At 46.5% G+C, this 23,667-nt stretch overlaps 1 protein-coding gene and 2 long non-coding RNA genes across 4 annotated transcripts in view; 1 reads left to right on the forward strand and 2 right to left on the reverse strand.

Moving 5' to 3' along the window:
- WASHC5 (WASH complex subunit 5) overlaps positions 1-23,667 on the forward strand; it is a 200,986-nt gene that overhangs the window by 85,427 nt on the left and 91,892 nt on the right. The gene's annotated exons all lie outside the window — the stretch shown is intronic.
- LOC142317004 (uncharacterized) lies at positions 319-1,384 on the reverse strand. The gene is made up of 3 exons (XR_012754654.1): positions 1,261-1,384; positions 1,115-1,176; positions 319-435 (listed from the first exon to the last, which is right to left on the reverse strand). It is a non-coding gene; the product is annotated as an uncharacterized LOC142317004 (long non-coding RNA).
- Positions 22,545-23,597, reverse strand: LOC142317005 (uncharacterized). Its single transcript, XR_012754655.1, has 3 exons — positions 22,843-23,597; positions 22,691-22,758; positions 22,545-22,606 (listed from the first exon to the last, which is right to left on the reverse strand). It is a non-coding gene; the product is annotated as an uncharacterized LOC142317005 (long non-coding RNA).

Genomic DNA, 23,667 nt, shown 5'->3' on the forward strand with positions numbered 1-23,667 from the left:
GAGCCGATGAGAATCTGTGGATCATGATGGAAATGACCTATAACTTGTGTAGATTTCTGGAAAGAGAAGACGACAAGATATTACATCCCATCAACAGATTCCTAAAGGAAAAACAAAGGAGCTGAAGACTGGAAGAAAAGAAGCAAATTCTAATATGTACTTACATGAAGCGCAGGTCGCTCTGATCCAATCCCTCAATGGTTTATAGACTTGAACCTTCTGTCTGTAAAAAGGAAAAAAACAACAATATTATATTACATGTAATATACAGATCATGGAGCGGAGAAAGAAGAGGAAATGAGGGGAACTCACCATCCGCTGTTTTGGGATGTCCACGTTCATGGTCCTTCATGCTTGGTGAGAAGTGACCAAAGAAACCAGAACAGCAGGAAGATAAAGAGGATTTCTTTCCAGCCTTCAAAATAATGCAGATTTCTGTGAAGAAAAAATGACAAATCATTATATCTAGTGGCGTAACTAGAGTTCGATGGGCCCCGCTGTAAGGTTTGGACCTGACCCCCCCCCCCCCCCCCCACACCTCCAGCTTTACCATACTTTGCTCTACCGCTTTCCCTCAGCACCTGGCTTTTCCATGATTTGCTCCACATCTTTCCCTCAGCACCCAGCTTTCCTAATTCTCTGCTATATGTATTTCTCTCGGCATCCAGCTTTCCAATGCTTTGCTATACATCTTTCCCTCACCACCCAGCTTTCCTATCCTCTGCTACATATCTTTCAGCACCCAGCCTTCCCATGATATCAGAACATGAGAAAGCTGGGTGCTGAGAAAGATGTATAGCAGAGCATGGGAAAGCTGGGTGATGAGGGAAAGATGTATAGCAGAGCATGGGAATGCTGGGTGCTGAGAGAAAGATGTATAGCAGAGCATGGGAAAGTTGGGTGATGAGGGAAAGCACTTCTTTCACTCAGTAACCAGCTTTCCTATCCCATGCTTGTACCTTTGTCCCTATTCTGGTATTATATAGCACCCTGTACCCCTAGTCCCCGCAGGGGTCCCGACCATGATCATTCCGCCCCTGGTTTTATCATATGAATAAATTCCTAGTAAAATGAGCTGGAGACTAAATGAAATTGCATCCTAATATTTACTTACATGAAGTACAGGTTGTTCTGATCTAATTCTTCTTTGTTTTCCAAACTTTTTTGACTTTCCTTCTACAGAGAGGAGAAAGCAGCGATTATTTCTCTGTTACATGTAATATACATATCACTGGACAGAGGCAGTGAGTGGTGACTTACCGTCCGGTGTTTGGGGGACGTCCTGTGTTTAGCCCTTCATGTTAGATATTGACGAAAGCTGATGGTAACTAGAGAACAGAACAGCAAGAAGTTAAAGATGATTTATTTTTTTCTGCCTTCAAATTAGTTGTAATGAATGCAGGGTCCCTTACCTGGGCTGGAATTCAAGATGGTCTCTTCCACTGCCCGCACCATGGACATCTTAAGATGTCATTGTGGTGCGCGTCTGAAGCAGTGGTTACGGCACAGGGGGCAGTGAGGGCTGGAGCGCAGCCAGTCAGAAATGCAACCCAGATGGAAGAAGTGGTTGCACGGGATGACTGTGAGCTGCTCTCCAATCTGATAGTCCTCTATACATATGGGACATCTCTCGCCCTCCTCCTGTGAGGTTACATTCCTTGTTGGGAGTCTCGCAATTTGGCGAGCTCTCCAGCTAACCCTACCACGCCTTCTCCTCGGCGCAGGTACATTTTGTACAGGTGGCTCCACCTGTGGCAGTGGTGGTGGGATCACAAGCTCTGCCTGCGGTTGAATAGGTGCGTTGATGGATGGTGACGGCCCGGCAGGGGCTGGTCTTAGAGGAGAGCGGCTTCTATCTCTACTCCTGCCACTGCTGCCCTCTGCTGTTGAGCTGGAGGGCCCAGCAGGGGCTGGTCTAAGAGGAGAGCGGCTTCTATCTCTGCTTCTGCCCCTGCTGTCCTCCGCTGTTGAGCTGGAGGGCCCGGCAGGGGCTGGTCTAGGAGGAGAGCGGCTTCTTTCTCTGCTCCTGTCCCTGCTGCCCTCCGCTGTTGAGCTGGAGGGTCCGGCAGGGGCTGGTCTAGGAGGAGAGCGGCTTCTTTCTCTGCTCCTGCCCCTGCTGCCCTCCGCTGTTGAGCTGGAGGGTCCGGCAGGGGCTGGTGTTAGAGGAGAGCGGCTTCTTTCTCTGCCCTCTTCTTGTCCCCTACGGTGTAGAGGATCTCTGGCAGGTCTCCCTCTCCTCTCAGTGACAGCATTGCTGTCTCTCTGACGTCCAGTGGTAGGTCTTCTCTGATGTATTTCTTGAGACCTCAACCTATGGACAGTTATGGCCTGACCTATAAAAAAAAAATGATAAATATCATGATTATTTCCAATTTTGTCAAACACTTTTGGCCTATAGGGATCGGCCCATCTGCTGCTGTGGTGTTTAGGGAGAGGAGAACACTAGAAAAAATTGCCTTATTTTGGACTTTAGTTTACCTGCAGTGTCTGTCCTAAAATGTGGCCCATCATACCCCATGATATGTCCTCCCAGGAATGCCCTATAGCAGAGGTCTCAAATACGTGGCTGCAGGCTGCATGCAACCCCTCATGCTGCTTTTTACGGCCCGCAGGCACGTAGACCCAGAAACGATCGCAGCCGGTGCAGGGGCCGCAGCCGTCAGCGCTTTATTTCAAATGAACATTTTTCTGGAGCTGTGAAGTCGAACTCTCTCTGCACAACTCAGTGGCAGCCACCGGCCAATCAGAGGCAAGCAACTGACCCATTTGACCTCAGTTGCTTGCCTGTGATTGGGCAGCGTCTGCTATTAGAATAGTTGTGCAGAGAGATCCTGACTTGTGCAGCGCCAGCAGAACGTTCATCTGAATTTCAGATGAAGCACTTACAATGGCTGCGAACATTACCAGGTCCACGTGCCTGCGGGCCGTATAGTGCAGAAATAGGATGTAAAGGGAACGGAGGACAGGTAGTAAGCAGAAAGTTTTGTTGTGTGTGTGTGTGTGTGTGTGTGTAATAGCACAACAGGGCACCAGGATGGGACATTGCTACAAGCAGAGGTCCAGTAAGGGGGACATTACTAAAAGAAGAGGACCTGCATGGGCACATTACTACAGAATGGGCACAAGGATGTGGCACATTACTTCAAGATGGGGACCAGGATGGGCACATTACTACAAGATGAGGACCACAATGGGGCACATTATTACGTGATGGGGACAAGGATGGGGCACATTACTACAAGAAGGGGACAAGGATGGGCACATTACTACAAAATGGGGACCAGAATGGGGCACATTAGTACGGGATGGGGACAGGGACTGGGCACATTACTACAAAGAGACAAGAATGGGCACATTACTACAAGAAGGGGACAAGAATGGGCACATTACTACAGAATGGGGAGCAGGATAGTGACACTACTAAATGATGAGGACAAGGACTGGAACACTACTACAAATTGTTAGCAAAAATTACTATATGGTGCCAATTGTAAAACTGCCGTATTACTTACAAAAAGGTGATCAAATATATGAAAAAGTATAATTTTTATTTTTTTTACCACCAAAAATGTGTACATTTGTTGTAATAAACTTAAAAAATGTTCAAAAATGTTGATCCAAAGCTGTATAGAAAAAAATATGGTACCAATAAAAATGTCACTTTGTCCTGCAAAGAGTGCGGCCCCCAATTTTTTTTTTTGCCTGTGTGGCCCTTATACCTAGCCGAGTTTGAGACCCCGGCCCTATAGGGTGTGAATATTATCTATCGTCCCCAAATATTTCACTTACCTTGATTTTGTGGTCGGCGCAGCCATGCTTCATTGTCAGCAATCAGCTGACGCAGCTCCCAGGCACTCATGTCTTAGGTACCTGAAGCTGATAGAATTTGGAGATCTGAGCTCTCCGGGGGGCACCGGTATTATTGTGCCCTGATCAAAGATCAATAACAAGTAATAGGAAGTAAACACTAGATGTGGAGCACAAACTAGATCACTCTTCCAGAACCAAAGTGAAGTTTCAGCAAAAGCATCAACTCAAGAAATGGCAGTGATGTCACTGTGCGGGGGGCTTCTATACCCTCCGGGCATTCCATTCCATTATGACATCATCATGGAGAACCCCGAGCATTGTGACATCACAGCAGCCGGGCCGCCATGTTTGCTGCCAACCGGTGAATGTTGTCAGAGAATGTGGAATATAAATATCCTGTCTGTCTTCTTATAAGATAAATGTATATAAATCTGTGCGTTGGTAAAGATTTATATAAACAGGTTTTCTCATTGTTTGTAAATAGTAAATCTTTTGCTTGGTAGATAATATATATTATTTATTGTATCAATGGTTAATTATTAAACATTAGATGTCTATGGGGAATATCTATTATATAAAGCTGAGTGTATGTATGTGTGTGTGTGTGTGTGTGTGTGTGTGTGTGTGTGTGTGTGTGTGTGTCCCTGCTAAAGGAATTCTCACCGTCGCATGTACAATCATAAAATTTTGCACAGACACTCCATGTGACTCAGGGAACATCATAGACTGTGTTTAGGGGAAATTTTAACCCCGCACTTTCCAGTTATTCGCCAAAAAACCTGCCTCCATTAAAGTCAATGCAGCTGGGAGCCAAAATGCAGCCAGAACTTCATAAGAATGTTGGCGTGTCACAATGCAGCCAGGGAAAGACACACAGACAGAGACAGACAAAGAGACAGACTTACAGGGAAAGAGGCGGACATGGAAAGAGGCAGACAGGGAAAGAGGCAGACAGGGACAGGGAAAGAGACAGAGAGGGAGACAGACAGTTACTATCCCGGGCAACGCCGGGTACGACAACTAGTTCTTTATAATATTAGTTGTGGATGCTACACATTTGCTAAACAATACACAATTTCAATTTCTGCAGAACTTCAACTGAGACTGACAACACCTGAGGTGTGTATTATGATGGTCTGCAGCAGCTGAGCTTTGTGTCATGGGAATCTGAGGCAGCTGAGGGGAGATGTTATTTTATTTTTTAGCACAGTAAAAGCAACTTCCTATAATAGTAATGTGCAGCCCCCGACCTGTGCAGGAAGAGTTATGGAGCGTCACAACGTCCTGTGTGTAAGCAGTGTGGTAACAAATCTTGTGTGCCCCAGTGCAAGACCCCCAACAGGACCCCTAATGATCGCAGATCTGTAATAGAAGGGGTCTTTTCCTATGAGCCAAAATGACCTTTCCCACCTCCGAAAAAAAAAAATAGAAAAAGGCCATCAGCTTTGTAATCTTTGTTGACCACCAGGGTCACCCTTCATGACAGACACAGATTTTACGTGGGCGTCATGTGCCCATATAATAATGTATCTATATATACAAAACTGTCAATTATCTCAAGACCTCGACGTGTGTGTGTGTGTGTGTGTGTGTGTGTGTGTGTGTGTGTGTGTGTGCGTGTGCGTGTGTGTGTGCGTGTGTGTGTGCGTGCGCGTGCGTGCGTGTATATCTATAGTACAGACCAAAGGTTTGGACACACCTTCTCATTCAAAGAGTTTTCTTTATTTTCTTGACTCTGAAAATTGTAGATTCACATTGAAGGCATCAAAACTATGAATTAACACATGTGGAATGAAATACTTAACAAAAAAGTGTGAAAAAACTGAAAATATGTCTTATATTCCAGGTTCTTCAAAGTAGCCACCTTTTGCTTTGATTACTGCTTTGCACACTCTTGATGAGCTTCAAGAAGTAGTCACCGGAAATGGTCTTCCAACAGTCTTGAAGGAGTTCCCAGAGATGCTTAGCACTTGTTGGCCCTTTTGCCTTCACTCTGCAATCCAGCTCACCCCAAACATCTCAATTGGGTTCAGGTCTGGTGACTGTGGAGGCCAGGTCATCTGGCGTAGCACCCCATCACTATCCTTCTTAGTCAAATAGCCCTTACACAGCCTGAAGGTGTGTTTGGGGTCATTGTCCTGTTGAAAAATAAATGATGGTCCAACTAAATGCAAACCGGATGGAATAGCATTCCGCTGCAAGATGCTGTGGTAGCCATGCTGGTTCAGTATGCCATCAAATTTGAATAACTCCCCAACAGTGTCACCAGCAAAGCCCCCCCACACCATCACACCTCCTCCTCCATGCTTCACGGTGGGAACCAGCCATGTAGAGTCCATCCGTTCACCTTTTCTGCGTCGCACAAAGACACTTTGGTTGGATCCAAAGATCTCAAATTTGGACTCATCAGACCAAAACACAAATTTCCACTGGTCTAATGTCCATTCCTTGTGTTCTTTAGGCTACTTTCACACTTGCGTTGAACGGCATCCGTTGCATTGCGTTGTGTGACGGATGCAACGGATGCGTTGCATATAATGGCACAACGGATGCAACGGATCGTACAAAACAACGGAAAGCTTTTTTAATTTTTTATTTTTTTAATTTTTTTTTTTCTTCTTTACAGTTTTACCGGCAGCAGAATATTGTGAACGATCAGCTGATCACTCGGCGGCCGGGCGCTCAGCTGATCGCTCTCACATGCCGGCGACCGGGCGCTCAGGTGAGAGCTCTCACATGCCGGCGGCCGGGTGCTCAGCTGAGAGCTCTCACATGCCGGCGGCCGGCTGCTCAGCTGAGAGCTCTCACATGCCGGCGGCCGGGCGCTCAGCTGAGAGCTGTCACATGCCGGCTGCCGGGTGCTCAGCTGAACGTTCGGCCACCAAGAGACAAAATAAAGTTTCTGTGATTAAAAAAAAAAAAATATGAGCATGCGCAGTGAACAATAGAGGATTCCGCCGCTCAAAAAAACGTTACATGCTGCGTTCCTTCCACCCGGCGGACGCAACACAGCGTCGGTCAGCGGAAGCAACGCAGGTACTTTTGGCACAATCCGTCATCCATACAAGTCTATGGGAAACAGCGGAATCCGTTAACGGATTCCGTTGTTTTCCAATAGGGCGGATTGTGACGGAAGGAAAAAAACGTAAGTGTGAAAGTATCCTTAGCCCAAACAAGTCTCTTCTGCTTGTTGTCTGTCCTTAGCAGTGGTTTCCTAGCAGCTATTTTACCATGAAGGCTGCTGCACAAAGTCTCCTCTTAACAGTTGTTCTAGAGATGTGTCTGCTGCTAGAACTGTGTGGCATTGACCTGGTCTCTAATCTGAGCTGCTGTTAACCTGTGATTTCTGAGGCTGTTGACTCAGATAAACTTATCCTCCGCAGCAGAGGTGACTCTTGGTCTTCCTCTCTTGGGGCGGTCCTCATGTGAGCCAGTTTCTTTGTAGCGTTTAATGGTTTTTGCCACTGCACTTAGTAACACTTTCAAAGTTTTCTCAATTTTTCAGACGGATTGACCTTCATTTGTTAAAGTAATGATGGCCACTCGTTTTTCTTAGCTGCTTTTTTCTTGCATAATACAAATACTAACAGTCTATTCAGTAGGACTATCAGCTGTGTATCCATAAGACTTCTGCACAACACAACTGATGGTCCCAACCCCATTTATAAGGCAAGAAATCCCACTTATTAAACCTGACAGGGCGCACCTGTGAAGTGAAAACCATTTCCGGTGACTACTTCTTGAAGCTCATCAAGAGAATGCCAAGAGTGTGCAAAGCAGTAATCAGAGCAAAAGGGGGCTACTTTGAAGAACCTTGAATATAAGACATATTTTCAGTTGTTTCACACTTTTTTAAGTATTTCATTCCACATGTGTTAATTCATAGTTTTGATGCCTTCAATGTGAATCTACAATTTTCAGTCGAGAAAATGAAGAAAACTCTTTGAATGAGAAGGTGTGTCCAAACTTTTGGTCTGTATTGTGTGCGTGTGTGTGTGTATATGTATGTATGTGTGTGTATATATATATATATATATATATATATATATATATATATATATATATATATATATATATATATATATATATATATATACACACTTAGAGTATAGTAAAATTAGACAAATAATCTTGCACTCAAGTGAAGTGAAAGCAAAAGATCCCTCAAGTATCAGTGTTTAGTTTCTGACGTTTCGTTCAATTAATGACCATCCTCATATAAACACAGGTCAGGTGGAGCCGGTCGACGTGGAGTACAGTGAAATCGCTATGGTGCTTGGCGGTTTTTTATATACCGTATTTTTCGGATTATAAGGCGCACTTTTCCTCCCAAAAATTTGGGAGGAAAATGAGGGGTGCGTGTTAAAATCCGAATAGCTTTACCTGGGGGTTCTGTCTGTACGGCGATCGGCCGGCTGGGTGCCTGTGTCTGCGTGCAAGTTGCCGGGTTCCTATCGGTGCCGGCTGCCTCTCTGTGCGGGTGTGTGGGCTGCTGTGCAGCAGGTTTCCTAGTGTGTCCGTGGTCCCAGTTTCAAATGATGGCGACGGGAGCGGGCGCATGCGCAATTGGAGCTCTTGGATTACAGCTCCATCTGCGCACGTGCCTTTCTGGGAGTCAGCGCGTGCGCAGATGGAGCCCTTGGATGAGAACTCCATCTGCACATGCGCCGCTCCAGGTGCCATCATTTGAACCGGGACCGCGGACACTGGGACACTGAGTGCAGCGGCCTGCTGCACTACTCACCCGCCGCCGCCGCTACGTACCCCGCTGCGCCTGCCACCACGGACCCCGCCGCACCTTCCACCAAGGACGCCGACGCCACTAACCCGCCGCGCCTGCAAGCACAACCTCTGCCGACTGTGACCCCACTTCACCACTACTGCTGCCCCTCTCCGGTAAGACAACACCGGAGTTTAAGATCGACCACATTTTTTTATTTCTTTGTTTTTTATGTCTAAATTTGGGGTGCGTCTTATAATCCGGTACGTCTTAGAAAGCGAAAAATATGGTATATAAATACTGCTTAAAAAATTAAAGGGAACACTTAACCAACCGAATATAACTCCAAGTTAACCCCTTCATCCCCCAGCATGTTTTCACCTTAAAGACCGGGCTATATTTTGCAATTCTGACCAGTGTCACTTTTGCAGGTTATAACTCTGGAACGCTTCAACAGATCCTGGCGATTCTGACTGTTTTTTTGTGTCATATTGTACTTCACGTCAGTGGTAAATTTAGGCCGATATGTTTTGCGTTTATTTGTGAAAATTTCGGAGATTTGGCAAAAATTTCGCAATTTTCAAAATTTGAAATTTTATGCCCATAAATCTGAAAGATGTGTCACACAAAATAGTTACTAAATAACATTTCCCACTTGTCTGATTTACAAAAGCGCAATTTTTGAAATACATTTTTTTTTCCGTTAAGTTAGAAGGGTTCAAAGTTCATCAGCAATTTCTCATTTTTCCAACAAAATTTACAAAATAAAATTTTTAGGTACCACATCACATTTGGAGTGATTTGAGAAACCTAGGCGACAGAAAATACCCAAAAGTGACCCCATTATAAAATCTGCACCCCTCACTCTGCTCAAAATCACATCCAAGAAGTTTATTAACCCTTTAGGAGCTTCACAGCAACCAAAGCAATATAGAAGGAAAAAATGGAAAATTATACTTTTTTACACGAATGTTTCTTTAGCCATAAAATTTAGCATTTTCACAAGGGTATCAGGAAAAAAGCACCATAAAATGTATTGTGCATTTTCTCCTGAGTACGGAGATACCTCATATGTGGTGGAAATCAAATGTTTGGGCACACGGCAGGACTCGGAAGGCAAGGAGCGCCATTTGAATTTTTGAGTGCAAAATTAGCTGCACTCATTAGCGGACGCCATGTTGGGTTTGAAGACCCCCCCCCTGAGGTGCCTAAACAATGGAGCTCCCCCAAAAGTGACCCCAATTTGGAAACTAGAGCCCTCAAATTATTTTTCTATATGTTTGATGTGCACTTTTAACCCCTAGAGACTTCACAGAAGTTTATAACGTTGAGCCGTGAAAAAAAAAAAAAAAGATTTGCCACAAAACTGTTGCTTCAACTAGGTAGCTTTTTTTTCCACAAGGGTATCATGAAAAAATGCACCGTAAAATGTATTGTCCATTTTCTCCTGATTACGCAGATACCTCATATTTGGTGGAAATCAAATGTTTGGGCACACAGCAGGACTCGGAAGGCAAGGAGCGCCATTTGAATTTTTGAGTGCAAAATTAGCTGCACTCATTAGCGGACGCCATGTCGGGTTTGAAGACCCCCTGAGGTGCCTAAACAATAGAGCTCCCCCACAAGTGACCCCATTTTGGAAACTAGAGCCCTCATGGAATTTATCTAGCTGTTTAGTGAGCACTTTGAACCCCTGGAGGCTTCACAAAAGTTTGTAATGTTCAGCCGTGAAAATAATTTTATTTTTTTTACCACAAAATTGTTTTTTCAAACAGGTAGCTTTTTTTCACAAGGATATCAGGAAAAGATGCACCATAAAATGTATTGTGCAATTTCTCGAGTACACAGATACCTCATATGTGGTGGAAATCAATTATTTGGGCACATGGCAGGGCTCAGAAGAGAAGGAACGCCATTTCACAGCAAAATTGGTTGGAATTACTAGCGGACGCCATGTTGCGTTTGGAGACACCCCCCCCCTGAGGTGCCTAAACAATGGAGCTTCCCCACAATTGACCCCATTTTGGAAACTAGACCCCCCATATAAAAAAATTCGTTTGGCGAAATAAAAAATACGGACGTCAGTAAAAAAAAAATTAATAAAATAATGAGCGCCTGCAACTGACACTATAGCAAGTGCCACACGTTAGAGCGATGCACGAATCTCGCATCGCATCATCCGGCACAGCCGCACACTTCTGTCTGGAAGGGAGCGACTGTGCCGGATGATGCAATGTGAGACTCGTGCATCGCTCTCATGTGTGGCACTGGGCTGACCCTTACAATATTCAGTAAAAAATACTGTAGTTGACAATTACTACAGTATAATGTTACTGGCCCTAAACTAAGTTTATTTGTATTTCTTTCTTAGTTTACAGAAAAAAAATCAGGACGCACGCACGGATGTGCTGCAAAAAGGGGGGGACTAGGTGGGATGAAAAGAAAAGATGGATGGAGGATGGGAGAGGGTGCGGCGGAGGATGGGAGAGGGCGTGGCAGATGGAAGAGCGGTGGAGGATGAGAGGGCGGGCAGCAGATCAGAGTGAGAGGTGGTGGAGGGGGCAGCAGATCGGGGAGGGTGAGAGGTGGGGGAGGGGGCTTCAGATGAAGAGGATGGGAGAGAGCAGGCTGCAGATCAGGGAGGGTGAGAGAGGGGGCAGCAGATCAGGGAGGGGGGCAGCAGCTGATGAGGGAGAGCGGGAAGCAGATCGGGGAGGGTGAGATGGCGGACAGCGTGCAGCAGATCGGGAAGGTGAGATGGCGGAGAGTGTGCAGCAGATGGGGAGGTGAGATGGTGGAGAGCGTGCAGCAGATCGGGAAGGTGAGATGGCTGAGAGCGTGCAGCAGATCAGGAAGGTGAGATGGGGAGGCGTCAGCAGATCGGGAAGGTGAGATGGGGACAGCGTGCAGCAGATCGGGAAGGTGAGATGGGGGAGAGCGATGGCAGATCGGGAAGGTGAGATGGGGGAGGCGTCAGCAGATCGGGAAGGTGAGATGGGGGAGAGCGATGGCAGATCGGGAAGGTGAGATGGGGGAGGCGTCAGCAGATCGGGAAGGTGAGATGGCTGTGAGCGTGTAGCAGATCGGGAAGGCGGCAGCAAATTGGGAAGGTGAGATGGCTGAGAGTTTGCAGCAGATCGGGAAAGTGAGATGGCGGACAGCGTGCAGCAGAACGGGAGGTGAGATGGCGGACAGCGTGCAGCAGATGGAAGGTGAGATGGGGGAGGGCGGTGGAAAATCGCACAGGGTGGGAGATGGTGGAGGGGGCAACAGAGGAGGATGGGAGAGAGCGGGCAGCAGCTCACGGAGGGGGCAGCAGCTGATGGGGGGAGCAATGGCAGATGGAGGCGGCTGCAGCAGATAGAGGGGATCGGCGGCGGTTGCAGCGGATCAGGGGCAGGGGCTTACCAGGGCACTTGCAGGGATCGCTCCCCTCGGCTTCCACGGAATAAAGCGGAGGGGAGTGGTCACCGGCCCCAGATCCACGGTGATTGGAGAGATCGTTCACAAGGCCGATCTTTCCAATCAGAGCTGGGGGCGGATGAAGCACCGATCACCCAGCTCCAGCCAATAATCAGTGCTACAGCTGCACTGATTAGGGCTGGATTTCAATGTTTCAGCCATTTTCAATGGCTGGAACATTACAGTGGCTGTGATTGGCTGAGCGGTGTTCGTCAGCCAATCACAGCCTCCGTAGGTCCGGGGAGGAGGCACCACCCCTCCTCCCCGAATATGCGGTTTGTGTGAACCGATCGCACTCACCGGGGCTCCGGGGCCACGATTTCGCCATGACATACTGGGTACGTCATGGGTCGTTTAGCACCATGTCACTATGACATACCCAGTACGTCAAGGGTCGTTAAGGGGTTAATCAAACTTCTGTGAAATGAAACTGTCCACTTAGGAAACACTGATTGACAATGTCACATGATGTTGTGTAAATGGAATAGACATCATATGGAAAATATTTTCAATTATCAAGACACCCTCAATAAAGGAGTGTTTCTGCAGGTGGGGAGCACAGACCACATCTCAGTACAATGCTTTCTGGCTGATGTTTGGTCACTTTTGGATGTTGGTTGTGCTCTCACACTCGTGGTACCATGAGACGGACTCTACAACCCACACAAGTGGCACAGGTAGTGTAGCTCATCCAGAATGGCACAATAATGTGAGCTGTGGCAAGAAGGTTTGCTGTGTCTGTCAGCGTAGTGTCCAGAGGATGGAGGCGCTACCAGGAGACAGGCCAGTACACCAGGAGACGTGCAGGGGGCGATGGAGGGCAATAACCCAGCAGCAGGACTGCTACCTCCACCTTTGTGCAAGGAGAACCTGGAGGAGCACTGCCGGAGCCCTGCAAAATGACCTCCAGCAGGCCACAAGTGTGCATGTGTCTACACAAACGGTTATAAACCGACTCCATGAGGATTGCATGAGAGCCCGACGTCCACAGATGGGAGTTGTGCTCACTGCCCAACACCATGCAGGACGCTTGGCATTTGCCACAGAACACCAGGATTGGCAAATTTGCCACTGGCGCCCTGTGCTCTTCACAGATGAAAGCAGGTTCACACTGAGCACATGTAACAGACGTGACAGAGTCTGGAGATGCCATGGAGAGTGATCTGCTGCCTGCAACATGCTTCAGCATGACCGGTTTGGCAGTGGGTCTGTAATGGTGTGGGGTGGCATTTCTTTGGAGGGCCGCACAGCCCTCCATGTGCTTGCCAGAGGTAGCCTGACTGCTATTAGGTACCGAGATGAAATCCTCAGACACCCTGTGAGATCATATGTTGGTGCGGTTGGCCTTGGATTCCTCTTAATGCAGGACAATGCTAGACCTTAGGTGGCTGTAGTGTGTCAGCAGTTCCTGCAAGTTAAAGGCATTGAAGCTGTGGACTGTCCCACCCTTTCCACAAACCTGAATCCTATTGAACACATCTGGGAAATCATGTCTCGCTCCATCCACCAACATCATGTTGCACCACAGACTGTCCAGGAGTTGGCGGATGCTTTAGTCCAGGTCTGGGAAGAGATCCCTCAGGAGACCATCCGCAACCTCATCAGGATCATGCCCAGGCGTTGTAGGGAGGTCATAAAGGCACGTGGAAGCCACACACAATACTGAGCCTCATTTTGACTTGTGTTTTTATATATATATATATATATATATATATATATATATATATATATATATATATATTAGCTGTAGTACCCGGCATTGTCCCTGTGTCTATCTCTTTGTGTGCCTCTGCCTTTCTCTTTCCCTGTTTGTCTGACTTTCCCTGTGTCTGTCTGTCTCTTTCCCTGGGTGCTTTGTGACATGCCAACATTCTTCTGAAGTTCTGGCTGCATTGCCTCTCCCAGCATTCAGATCTAGGGTGTGTTATTTCAGTGCTCCCCTTAACTTTTTGAGCAGTGTCTATATATATATATATATATATATATATATATATATATATATATATATATATATATATATATATATATATATATATATATATATATATATATATATATATATATATATATATATATATATATAATGTGATAACTAGTGATGTGCAAGAGGGGAGATATGTGTCACTGACACTACTGAAATCAGTGATGTGAACCCGGATGTAATACTCCCAACATATTAGATGCTGAGAGGGTTAATTTGTATTACCTGGGCCGGGTAAAAGCCAGGCCTCTGGACACACTCATGGTTCTGTTCTGTTTTGTATTTTCCTGTGCTGGAGGAAGCAGTTCTGTCTTTCTGTGAATGGCTTCTGGCTGAAGTTAATAAACCAGGTGAAATATGACCCGTGAAGTGTTCCTGCATCTATCTCCTACTGCAGTTAAGAGGGTGGCTCTACCACAAGTGGTGCAGACTGCTGGGCAGTGGATCCCAGGAAACGTTTAGATCTGCTACAGAGGAGCTGGATGTCCTGGGTGAAGGCAGCAATGAGCCAGGGAACACGGTCAGACATCACGGAGGACCTGATTAAGCACCTGGTGCAGGCCCAGCAGGAGACGAATAAGCTGTTGATACAGCAGCTGCAGCAACAGCGGGAGCAACAGCAGCGGCAGATGGATGTCTTAGTAGATGTAATCCGTGAATCCGTGGCAGAGCGACCAGTCCAGGTGATGACGCTAACGTCCGGAAGGCGGTAAGGCGAGCTATGCAATAGATGACCCTGAGGGATGATGTTGAGGCCTTCTTGACTGTGTTTGAGAAAGTTGCTGAACGAGAAAAACTCCCGCCGGAGCAGTGGGCGGAGGTATTGGCGCCATATTTAAGTGGAGAGCCATAAAAGGCCTACTATGATCTTGCTTTACGGGACGCTAAGGAGTATGACAAATCAAAGGCTGAAATTGTGGCACAACAGGTCCACCAGTTGGCATATCGTGGCGACAAACCCCCTCGCTCGCAAATGTTTGATTTACTGCATCTGGTACAAAAATGGTTGCAGCCAGAGTCCTCCACCCCAGGGCAGATGGTGGAGAGGGTCGTAATGGACATGTTCATTCACTCCCTTCTGAATCCAGTGCAGACTTGGCCCAGGGAAACCCCCCGAATGCTGACGACCTGGTTGGACTGGTGGAGAGGTACCAGGTGGTTGACAGTTCCCTGGGGAAGCCACGGGACTTAACATTTTCCTATTGGGGGGTTTCTTCAGCGAGCGACACCCAAAAGAAGGGTACAAGAGCCACAGGAGGGGGGAATCCAAGGTCCCAAGTGGCAAGTGGAGGCGTGTAAAAACCCCCAGTCAATAATATCTGTCGGAGGTGCCAGGGACCAGGTCACATTGCTGCCCGTTGTCCCTTGACCACCGAGCCGATGGGGCGGCGCTCTTCCTATTATGCATTCCCAGCCTGCAGTGTGGACAGTCAACCCAGTGAGGGGCCACAGGCATGTCCTGTAGAAATAAATGGTACCAGAATAGTGGGACTGTTAGACTCCGGGAGTTTGGTGACCCTCATGAGGGACACACTCCCACACCGGCTGATTCCTGGGAAGAGGGTGGGAGTCCGCTGTATTCATGGGGATGCCAAGGACTACCCTGTGGCCGATGTGACTATAAAAACAACTTGTGGGTCGGAGTCTCATGAGGTTGGAGTGGTGAAAGATCTGTTGCACCCAGTAATAATAGGGCGAGACTTTGCTTTGTTCTGGGAGTTGTGGAGTAAAGAGGTGGAACCCTGTGTCTCAGATAAAGGACAGTTAGCCCCACTTTGCAGTCGGAGGCGGATGAATTTCCCCTATGTGTTTTGGTGGGCGATGAGGATGAGGCCGTGTCCCAGGAGGTTAACATTCCGGAGTTGGCCGTTTCAGAAGGGAACTTTGGGACTGCTCAAATGAGGGACCTGACACTAAAGTGGGCATTTGAAAATGTGACTGTTATAAACGGGGCTGCTCAAGAGTCGTGGCTGACACCAGATTCCCCCGCTTTGCAGTAAATGGGGATTTATTATATCGGGTTACCCAGTTGAGAGATGAGATAACTGAGCAACTAATGGTACCAGGGCCCTATAGACGCCGGGTGTTAGATATGGCCCATTCTCATGTCCTGGGTGGTCATCTGAGGGTAGATAAAACCCAGGAGCGGATTCTTCAGAGGTTCTACTGGACGGGGTATCATCGAGAGATTCTTAACTATTGTAGATCCTGTCCCACCTGCCAGCTAACTGCACCAGTTTCACATTTTCGAAGTCCCTTGTGCCATTACCTATAATAGAGGTCCCGTTTGACCGTATTGCCATGGATCTTGTGGGTCCCCAGGTAAAATCCGCAGCAGTATATCTTAGTGGTTCTAGACTATGCGACTCGATACCCTGAGGCGGTACCATTGAGAACTTCTTCCTCTAAGAATATAGCTAGGGAGTTGGTCCACATCTTCTCTCGAACCGGACTGCCAAAGGAGATTCTGACAGACCAAGGGACTCCCTTTATGTCGAAAGTCATGAATGAACTGTGTAAGGTGCTGCGGATTACACAACCGAAGACTTCAGTGTATCACCCGCAGACAGACGGCCTTGTGGAGAGATTCAATAACACTTCAAAGTCCATGCTCAAGAAGGTCGTGGAGAAGGATGGCCGAGATTGGGACTGTTTGCTTCCATACTTGCTCTTTTCTATCAGGGAAGTTCCACAAGCTTCTACCGGGTTCTCTCCCTTTGAACTTTTATGTGGTCGACATCCTCGGGGTTTGCTTGACATAACCTCTTATTCCCAGGTTTCTTTGGCTATCCCCCATAGGAGTGTCATTGAGCATGTGGCCCAGATGCAGGAGAGGATGGCTGAGGTGATACCTATCATGAAAGAGAGTCTTTTCCGGGCTCAAGAGGCACAGGCGAGAGTCTATAATCGCTCTGCCAGGGTGAGACAGTTCAACCCTGGCGATCGTGTGTTGGTGTTGATCCCCACTGTGGAAAGTACATTTCTGGCCAAGTGGCAGGGATCCTATGAAGTGGTCGAGAAACTGGGAGAGGTGAATTATAAGATCCATCAACCGTGTAGAAGGAAGCCATACCAGGTGTATCACATCAATCTGATTAAGCCATGGCGAGATAGGGAAGCGGTGGAAGCTCCGTGTCTAGTTGCCAAGGTGGAAGCTGATGTCGAGGATGTCGCGGTGGCAGAGACGCTGTCAAGGGCCCAAAAGCAGCAGTGTCGGAAGTTGCTTTATAAAAATCGACATCTCTTTTCAGAATTGCCGGGGTATACACAGGTGGTGAAACATGAAGTTCTGACGGAACCGCATGTGAGAGTACATCTGAAGCCGTACCGGATACCTGAAGCCCGCCGAGAAGTGATCTCAAAGGAGGTGAAGAGGATGCTGAGCCTCGACATGATTGAGGAATCAAGAAGTGGCTGGTATAGTTCTATTGTCCTTGTACCAAAGCCGGATGGAGAATGGCGATTTTGTAATGACAACCGCAAGTTAAATGAAGTCTCAAAATTTGACTCTTATCCGATGCCCCAAGTCAATGAGCTCATTGAGAAGCTTGGGCCAGCCAGGTATATTATCACCATTGACCTGACAAAAGGGTACTGGCAAATACCCATGTCTCAAGCGGCCAAAGAAAAGACGGCTTTCTCTACACCTAACGGATGTTTCCAGTACACCAGGATGCTGTTTGGGTTGCAGGGAGCTCCAGCCACCTTCCAGAGGGCCATGGACCGGATCTTAGCTTCTCATAAGAAGTACGCTGCAGCCTATCTGGACGATATTGTGATCTTCACCTCGGATTGGGGGAGTCAACTCCAGAGGGTCCAGGCGGTGCTGGGTGATTTAAGGAAGGCGGGGTTTACCATAAACCCAAAGAAATGTGCCACAGGGAAGGAGGAGGCCAGGTACCTGGGCTATGTTGTCGGTAGGGGCCTAATCAAGCCACAAGTGAATAAAGTGGAAGCGATTCAGAATTGGCCACAACCACTCTCTAAAAAGCAGGTTAGGGCATTTCTGGGAATCGTCGGATACTACCGCAGGTTCGTACCGAATTTTGCTCTGAGGGCCGCTCTGCTGACTGATCTCCTTAGGGCTGTGAAGCCATCGATGGCCAAGTGGACCTCTGAGGCGGAGGTGGCGTTCCAGGACTTGAAGTCTGCTCTGTGTAGGCAGCCAGTCCTGGTGGCACCTGACTTTACAAAGGAAATTGTGCTTCAGACTGATGCTTCGGAGGTCAGGTTGGGAGCTGTGCTGTCGAAGGAAATAAATGGTGAGGAACATCCAGTGCTTTACCTGAGTAGGAAACTCTCATCCTGTGAAAAGAATTATGCCATCGTAGAAAAGGAATGCCTGGCCATTAGATGGGCAGTGGACACTCTGAAATATTACCTGCTAGGCCGCAAATTCAGGCTAGTGTCTGATCATGCGCCACTGACATGGTTGAGAAATAGACAGGGAAAGAATGCCAGGGTGACCCGGTGGTTTCTAGTTCTCCAAGACTTTGCCTTCCAAGTAGAGCACAGGCCTGGGAAGTTATGGGTAGTTATATGGGAATGCAGATGCCCTGTCGCGTCTCCCCTGTTTAGTGGTTGATGGTTCCAAAGCCCCCGGCTTTGGGCAGAGGGGGGGAATATGTGATGTGATCACTGGTGATGTGCAAGAGAGGAGATATGTGTCACTTAGACTACTGAAATCAGTGATGTGAACCCGGATGTAATATTCCAGCATATTAGGTGCTAAGAGGGTTAATTGTTGTGGACAGCTAAAGAGATGGGTGGGATGGCTGTTCAGCATATCTCCACCTCGGGGTGTGGTCCCAGAGGTAAAAGCCAGGCCTCTGGACACACTCGTGGTTCTGTTCTGTTTTGAATTTTCGTGTGCTGGAGGAAGCAGTTTTGTCTTGCTGTTAATGGCTTGTGGCTGAAGTTAATAAACCAGGTGAAATATGACCCGTGAGGTGTTCCTGCCTCTATCTCCTACTGCAGTTAAGAGGGTGGCTCTACCACAATATAAATATATATATATACATACATACATACATATACATATATATATATATATATATATATATATATATATATATATATATATATATATATATATATATATAAATAATATAGTATATATCTATATACTGTGTGTGTGTATGGATATATAATACATATATATATATATATATATATATATAAAAGCTGTAGTACCCGGCATTGTCCCTGTGTCTATCTCTTTGTCTATCTCTGCCTGCCTCTTTCCCTGGGTGCATTGTGACATGCCAACATTCTTCTGAAGTTCTGGCTGCATTGCCGCTCCCAGCTCCATTGACTTTAATGTAAGTTGTTTTTTTTTTTTTTGTTTTTGTTTTTTTTTTTTTAGAGTGGAGCTTTATTAGACTAAATGACAAAGTTTAAAAGTAAGTAGTTTTTTTGGCGAGCAAAATTTTGTCATTGTTCATGCGACGTTGCGGATTCCTTTAGCGGACGCGCGCACACACACACACACACACACACAACCACACAACCACAGCTTTATATTATGTACTAGCTGTAGTACCCGGCATTGCCTGGGATAGTTACTGTGTCTCTGACTCTCTCCCAGTCCCTGTCTATCTATGTCTGTCTCTTTCTCTTTCCCCTTCTGTCTCTCTTTCTATCTGTCTGTTTGTCTGTCTCTTTCCCTGTCTGTGTTTCCCTGTCTGCCTCTGTCTTTGTCTCTTTCCCTGTCTGTCTCTTTCCCTGTCTGTCTCTTTCCGTCTGTCTCTTTCCCTGTCTGTCTCTTTCCCTGTCTATCTCTGTCTGTATCTGTCTCTCCACTGACATCATATTACCTCACACATAAGCTTTTTGTACTAAGAATGTCCTTCGTTGCCTATAGCAACCAATCACAGCTGCTATTAATGACCTGTAGCTTCCAGCTCCATTCACTTTAATGTAAGCAGGTTTTTTGGTGACTAACTGTAAAGTGTGTGGTTAAATTTTCACCTCAAAACATAGTCTATGATGTTCCCTGAGTCACATGAGGCATCTGTGCAAAATTCTGTGATTGTAAATGTGATGTTGCGGATTCCTTTATTAGACATACATACACTCAGTTTTATATTTTGTCTCTCTCCCAGTCTTTCTGTGTCTGTATGTCTATCTCTTTCTGTCTGTGTCAGTCTCTATCCATGTCTGTCTGTCTGTGTATATCTCTCTGTCTGTCTCTCTATCTCTGTGGCTGTCTGTCTCTTTCTACTTCTGTCTCATTCCAGTTCTGTCTCTTTCCTCCTCTGTCTCTCCCCCCCCCCCCCTCTATTTCTTTTCCCCCCTCTGTCTCTTTTCCCCCCTCTATCGCTTTCCCTATCTGTCTCTTTCACCGTCCGTCTGTCTCTCTTTCTGTCTCTTTCCCCGTCTGTCTCTGTCTGTGCTTATGTCTCTGTCTCTGTCTTTCTCTCTCTATCCGTCTCACCACCTACATCATATTACCTCACACATAAGCTTGCTTCTTATACTAACAGTTTCCTTTGTTCCTATAGCAACCAATCACAGCTCCTATTAATAGCCTGTAGATCCTATCTCCATTGATTTTAATGGAGGCAGGTTTTTTGGAGTGTAACTGTAAAGCGCGGGGTTAAATTTTCATGTCAAAACATAGTCTATGACTTTCCCTGAGTCACATGAACCATCTGTGCAAAATTTAGTGATTGTAAATGCAACGGTGCGGATTCATTTAGCGGACGTACACACATACATATATATATATATATATATATACATACATACATACATACATACATACATACATACATACATACATACATACATACATACATATATACATACACACATACACTAGGCTTTATATATTAGATTTTATTTATATATATATATATATATATATATATATATATATATATATATATATATATATATATATATATATATATATGGCACCAGTCACATTCTCACGCTAGATACGATGGAGTACCAAGCAAAAGGAAATCCTGTGTCTAGGGTGAGGGACCCCAGGGCCTACCGCCGGCCCCTGAGGTCCCTCACCACCCTAGATAGGTTTTGCACCTATTGACTTCTATGGGGTTTGAGGTCTGGGTCAAGTTCAGGTGCTGAGCTGAACTTTTAACTACAGTTTGGCAGAACCCAGTGAACCCGAACATCCAGGGGTCCGCTCATCCCTACTCCCGAATACTCCCTCCAGTCACTTATCATTATGTAAAATAATTCTATACAGTAAAGTCACAACCAGACATAGAGACGGTCAATATGATTTATTTTTGTGAATATTTTATCTAAATTCCCTTTCAGAATGTCTTTGTAGTGTGGGAGGAAACCGGAGAACCCGGAGGAAACCCACGCAAACACGGGGAGAACATACAAACTCCTTGCAGATGGCGTACTTGGTGGGATTTGAACCCAGGACCCCAGCGCTGCAAGACTGCAGTGCTAACCACTGAGCCACCGTGCCGCCCGTATGTGGAATATGTGAGAACATCGTCTGGAGATGCACATGATGGATCTGTCTCCATGGAGCCGATGAGAATCTGTGGATCTTGATGGAAATGACCTGTAACTTCTGTAGATTTCTGGAAAGAGAAGACGACAAGATATTACATCCCATCAACAGATTCCGAAAGGAAAAACAAAGGAGCTGAAGACTGGAAGAAAAGAAGCAAATTCTAATATGTACTTACATGAAGCGCAGGTCGCTCTGATCCAATCCCTCAATGGTTTATAGACTTGGACCTTCTGTCTGTAAAAAGGAAAAAACAACAATATTATATTACATGTAATATACAGATCATGGGGCGGAGAGAGAAGAGGAAATGAGGGGAACTCACCATCCGCTGTTTTGGGATGTCCACGTTCATAGTCCTTCATGCTTGGTGAGAAGTGACCAAAGAGACCAGAACAACAGGAAGATAAAGAGGATTTCTTTCCAGCCTTCAAAATAATGCAGATTTCTGTGAAGAGAAAATGAGAAATCATTATATCTAGTGGCGTAACTGGAGGTCGATGGGCCCTGCTGTAAGATTTGGACCTGACCTCCCCCCTCCCCAGCTTTTCCATGCTCTGCTTTACTGATTTCCCTCAGCACCTGGCTTTTCCATGATTTCCTCTACATCTTTCCCTCAGCACCCAGCTTTCCTAATTCTCTGCTATATGTATTTCTCTCAGCACCCAGCTATCCAATGCTTTGCTATATGCATTTCTCTCAGCCTCCAGCTTTCCCATGCTTTGCTATACATCTATCCCTCACCACCCAGCTTTCCTATCCTCTGCTATATATCTTTTAGCACCCAGCTTTACCATGATATCAGAACATTTGAAAGCTGGGTGCTGAGAGAAAGATGTATAGCAGAGCATGGGAAAGTTGGGTGATGAGGGAAAGCACTTCTTTCACTCAGTAACCAGCTTTCCTATGCCATTGTACCTTTGTCCCTATTCTGGTATTATATAGCACCCTGTACCCCTAGTCCCCGCAGGGGTCCCGACCATGATCATTCCGCCCCTGATTTTATCATATGAATAGATTCCTAGTAAAATGAGCTGGAGACTAAAAGAAATTGCATCCTAATATTTACTTACATGAAGTACAGGTTGTTCTGATCTAATTTTTAATTGTTTCTCAAACTTTTATGACTTTCCTTCTACAGAGAGGAGAAAGCAGCGATTATTTCTCTGTTACATGTAATATACATATCACTGGACAGAGGCAGTGAGTGGTGACTTACCGTCCGGTGTTTGGGGGATGTCCTGTGTTTGCCCTTCATGTTAGATATTGACCAAAGCTGATGGTAAACTAGAGAACAGAACAGCAAGAAGTTAAAGAGGATTTATTTTTTTCTGCCTTCATATTAGTTGTAATGAATGCAGGGTCCCTTACCTGGGCTGGAATTCAAGATGGTCTCTTCCGCTGCCCGCACCATGGACATCTTAAGATGTCATTGTGGTGCGCGTCTGAAGCAGTGGTTACGGCACAGGGGGCAGTGAGGGCTGGAGCGCAGCCAGTCAGAAATGCAAACCGGGTGGAAGAAGTGGTTGCACGGGACGACTGTGACCTGCTCTCCGATCTGATAGTCCTCTATACATATGGGACATCTCTCGCCCTCCTCCTGTGAGGTTACATTCCTTGTTGGGAGTCTCGCAATTTGGCGAGCTCTCCAGCTAACCCTACCACGCCTTCTCCTCGGCGCAGGTACATTTTGTACAGGTGGCTCCACCTCTGGCAGCGGTGGTGGGATCACAGGCTCTGCCTGCGGTTGAATAGGTGCTTGGATGGATGGTGACAGCCCGGCAGGGGCTGGTCTTGGAGGAGAGCGGCTTCTATCTCTACTCCTGCCCCTGCTGCCCTCCGCTGTTGAGCTGGAGGGCCCAGCAGGGGCTGGTCTAAGAGGAGAGCGGCTTCTTTCTCTGCTCCTGCCCCTGCTGCCCTCCGCTGTTGAGCTGGAGGGCCCAGCAGGGGCTGGTGTTAGAGGAGAGCGGCTTCTTTCTCTGCCCTCTTCTTGTCCCCTACGGTGTAGAGGATCTCTGGCAGGTCTTCCTCTCCTCTCAGTGACAGCATTGCTGTCTCTCTGACGTCCAGTGGTAGGTCTTCTCTGATGTATTTCTTGAGACCTCAACCTATGGACAGTTATGGCCTGACCTATACAAAAATGATAAATATCATGATTATTTCCAATTTTGTCAAACACTTTTGGCCTATAGGGAT

The sequence above is a fragment of the Anomaloglossus baeobatrachus genome, chromosome 6 (genome assembly GCF_048569485.1).
Source record: "Anomaloglossus baeobatrachus isolate aAnoBae1 chromosome 6, aAnoBae1.hap1, whole genome shotgun sequence".
NCBI lineage: Eukaryota > Metazoa > Chordata > Amphibia > Anura > Aromobatidae > Anomaloglossus > Anomaloglossus baeobatrachus.